General features: G+C 43.1%; 1 pseudogene across 1 annotated transcript; it reads left to right on the forward strand.

The window, feature by feature from the left end:
- The first annotated feature begins 1756 nt into the window (after nucleotides 1–1756).
- On the forward strand, nucleotides 1757–2097 carry LOC101575314 (annotated as a pseudogene). The gene has a single exon (XR_001116967.2). The product of XR_001116967.2 is annotated as a 60S ribosomal protein L37 pseudogene (transcript).
- The last annotated feature ends 2158 nt before the right edge of the window (nucleotides 2098–4255 follow it).

Here is a 4255-nt window from a genome sequence, read left to right on the forward strand (position 1 = left end):
AATATTAAAAAAAAAAAGTAAACAACTAATATATATGACAAATACCTCCCCCCATTCTTGAGGTCCCCCCATAAGCCCACGGATGATGATGAGCCTCATGGAGAAAAGGGCATAATCAAGAATTGCTTTCCCTGGCAAGCGGCAAGGGCCTGAGTTCAATCCCCGGTTCCACCAAAAAAAAAAAAAAAAAAAGAATCACTCACCTCATGGCAGCCGGGAAGCAAGAGAGTGAGGAAGAGGCTGGAACCCCCATGTCCTGTGACCTCCCTCCTCCCTAGGCCCAGCTCCTAATAGGCTAGCCAGCTATGAATTCATCAAAGGACTAATCCATCACTAAGGTTGGTCTCCCCATCATCCAATCTCCTCTGTAGGTCCCATCTCTGAAAACTGCTGCACTGGGGATTAAGGCTTAATATGTGGGTCTTTGGGGACACTTCATATTTAAACCATGCAGGAGCACTGAAGAAAACCACTCAAATGCATCAGTTGATGCCACAAGCAATTCATGATCTCAAATTGAAAATTTCAAGATATAGCTCAGTGATAGAGCACATGCCTAATATGAAAAGATTGGTTTAATCCCTTGTACCATAAAAAAAGATCCACTCAAATTGCAATAAGAATCTTCTAGCAATTTTATCAGAAATGATCACTATCTGATCATTTCTCTCAAAGCCTGTGAGTAAGCTCTCAATGTGTTTGTTTGTTTGTTTTTATTTTAGGGAAGGGTCTACAGGGTGTTCAGGGTCTCACTACTAGATGGGACTCATAGTGATCCACCTGTTTACAGCCTCCCAAGAGTTAGGATTACAGGTGTGCACCACCTCACCCAGTCTCAATTGCCATCTCAGTGCACAGCAGGCCCGGGGATCTAACCCCCGGCCCCTGCACCTGCTTGCAGGAGCGTTAATCTGCTGAGCTATTTGGCCAACCCCTCAGTGTGTTTTTGGGGGGACATTTTGAATCCTAACCATAACAGTGTTCAAAGACTTGCACACAAACATTCATAGTAGGATCATTCACAACAGCCAGAAATGAATACAACTTTCAGTGTGCATCAAGTGGTAGCAAAATGTGGTCTATGACACAATGGACCATAGGCAGTGACTATCTCAGGGGTAGAGAGTTCCTTTTGTTTATTTATTTATTTATTTATTTATTTATTGCGGAACCAGGGATTGAACTCAGGCCCTTGTGTTTACAAGGCAAGCACTTATTCTACTGAGCTATCTCCCCAGCTCCTGAGAGTTCATTTTTGGAATGAGGAAAATATTCTGGAAGTAGACAGTGATGATGATTGTATAATATTGTGAATGTACTAACTGCCACACTGAATTGTACACCTTAAAATAATAGTGAACTTTATAAAAGAGTGAACTTTATGTTATTGAATTTTATCACTATAGAGCACATTAGAAATGGTTTGTTCTAGGGCCAGCAAGATAGCCCAGTGAACTAACCACCTACTTTGGCAAGTGCAGGAACGAGGGTTCAATTCTTGATCCCACATGCTACACCAGCCCCACCCCTAGGGCACTCTGAGCCTTGACCAAGTCTAGGCATGGTGGCACACACCTGTAATGCCGGGGCTGAGGAGGCCGAGCTGTGCAGTGAGACCCTGTACCAAAATACAGAAAATGAAGAAAAAAAGAAAGAAACATAGTTGGTTCTGTTTTTCTAGAAAAGTGTATGCATAGGAAAAATGTGGAAAGACAAATAACTCTAATTATAAGTGGTCACTTAGAGGTCTCGGCGGCACAAGCAAGATGACGAAGGGAACGTCATCCTTTGGAAAGCGTCGTAATAAGACGCACACGTTGTGCTGCCGCTGTGGCTCTAAGGCCTACCACCTTCAGAAGTCGACTTGTGGCAAATGTGGCTATCCCGCCAAGCGCAAAAGAAAGTATAACTGGAGTGCAAAGGCTAAAAGGCGAAATACCACCGGAACCAGTCGAATGAGGCACCTAAAAATCGTATATCGCAGATTCAGGCATGGCTTCCGGGAAGGAACAACACCTAAACCCAAGAGAGCAGCAGTTGCAGCGTCCAGTTCATCTTGAGAATTGCAACAATCAATCAAAATAAATGCTTTGGTTTTAAAAGAAAAAAAAAAAAAGTGGTCACTTAGAACTAATGTTCTTTTTTAAAAAATTTATTTATCTATTTGTGTGTGTGTGTGTGTGTGTGTGTGTGTGTGTGGCCAGCTCAGCCCACCAGGGGGCGGGGCTGGCTGGCATATGGTGCTGGGGGATTGAACCGCGGTCCCTGTGCTTTGCTAAGCTTGTTCTAAGTAGGTGCTTTAGACCACTGAGCCATCTTGCCAGCCCCTAGAACTAATGTTCTAATTTTATTGTAGTAATTATATCAGAGTTATACTAGAGAAACAGATATGACAGGAGATATATAAATATATAATAAATGACAAGATTGGCTTCCAACGGTCAGCCACAGAGTTGAAAGAGGAAGCACGCAGAGGGTGTCTGCATACTGGAGACCAGAGGATTCCGTCAAAGGTCTGGAGCTCACTGCAGTGTTCCATGCAGGTCCGTATCAAGAGGCCGATGGGTCTGTGACAAAAGGCTGAAGGATCCAAGGTGGAGGCCGAAGGGTCTGCACTAGAAGCTGGGAGATGAGGTCCAAGCTGAAGGCAAAGGTTGGAGCTCCTCCAAAGAACAGAAGCCTCTCTGTCCTGCCTCATTTCTCTTGTATGTCATCCAGGTGATGAGCCACCCTGGGGTGGGTCCTTTACATCCTAGTGTGTAGAATTGCTGAGCTGATTTGGTTCAGTTTCTAAATTTCTCAAATTGACATAATCACTCAACCACTACAGTAATCCTGGGTTACTTGAATCTTTTAAGAGCATGTAATAGAACACCATTTAGCAAAATAGGGAAAGTGGTCATCATATGCTTGTTTGTTTGTGACAGGGTCTCAGTATGTAGTTTAAATTGGCCTTAAACTCACTATGTAGCCTAGTTGGGCCTTGAACTCTCAGAGATCCTCTTGCCTCAGACTCCTGAGTGCTGGGACTACAGGTGTGAGCCACCATGCCCACCTTATTTATTTTTCATATATATATATATATATATATATATATATATATATATTTGAGACAATGTCTCACTATGCAGTGCAGGCTGGCCTTGGGTTCACTTTGTAGCTCAGGCTGGTCTTGAACTCAGAAGGATTTTTTTTTCTCCGAATGCCTTCAGGGCAGGTTTGGCTGGCTTGAGTTGGGATCGAACCACAGCAACCTGAGCCTGACTGCTTTGTTAAAGCAGCCACTTAAAGAACTGAGCTATGAGGCAGGCCCCCTCGAACTCAGAAGAATCCTCTTGCTCAGCCTCAAGTTTATATATTCTTTTTTAATTTTATTTATTTATTTTTTTGGCAGAACCGGGGATTGAACTCAGGCCCTTGCATTTGCCAGGGAAGCGCTTATTCCACTGAGCCATATCCCCGGCCCCACCTCCATATATTCTTAAACTATAATACTATACTTAAGGGATACCAATTTTATTGTAAAACTTGCTTGCAAAAATATGCTGGAAGAATATGTACCAATGTATTACAAGTGGTTATGAGGGGTGGGCTAAAGGTTAAGTTAGTCACCAGTAGCCAGTGATGTAATCATTGTTGCTCCATAGAAACTGAAAAGGACAGGCTTGGGAATTTAGGGTTCCTGAGCACTGGGGGAAGGTGTACTGGAGAGGCCGTGGAGGAGCCAAGCCCCTGTTCATCCCTTCCCTTTGTACATCTTCATCTGGATGTTCACAGGATTTTTGTAATATCTTTCATAATAAATCAGAAAGCATAAGTATTTCTCTGAATTCTATTAAACATTCTAATGAGCTACCACATCAAGCACAGGCTCATCAGAACCCCCAATACACAGATGTATAGTTGAAAGTTCTAAAGGCCCAAATTTGAGATTAGCATCTAAAGTGGGAGGAGTGGCCTTGTGAGATAGAGCCCCAGTCATATGGGATCTGATGCTAACCTCAAGCAGATAGGATTAGGATTAAACTACATTACAGAGGAGCCAGAGAAAGAGCTCAACAGCACAGTACCTGCCTGGCAAGTGTGAGGCCATGAGTTTGATTGCAGTTACCAAAAGTAAGTAAATAAATAAATAAATGACATTATAGAACAATTAGCCAGCGTCACAGAATCAGTCACTGTGGGGAAGACACACACCCCCACACAACTAATCATATGAGTTTTATATTAAAAGCCAGGTGTGGGCCGGTGAGCT

This window comes from Octodon degus, unplaced genomic scaffold (genome assembly GCF_000260255.1).
Source record: "Octodon degus isolate 3935 unplaced genomic scaffold, OctDeg1.0 scaffold00352, whole genome shotgun sequence".
Taxonomy (NCBI): domain Eukaryota; kingdom Metazoa; phylum Chordata; class Mammalia; order Rodentia; family Octodontidae; genus Octodon; species Octodon degus.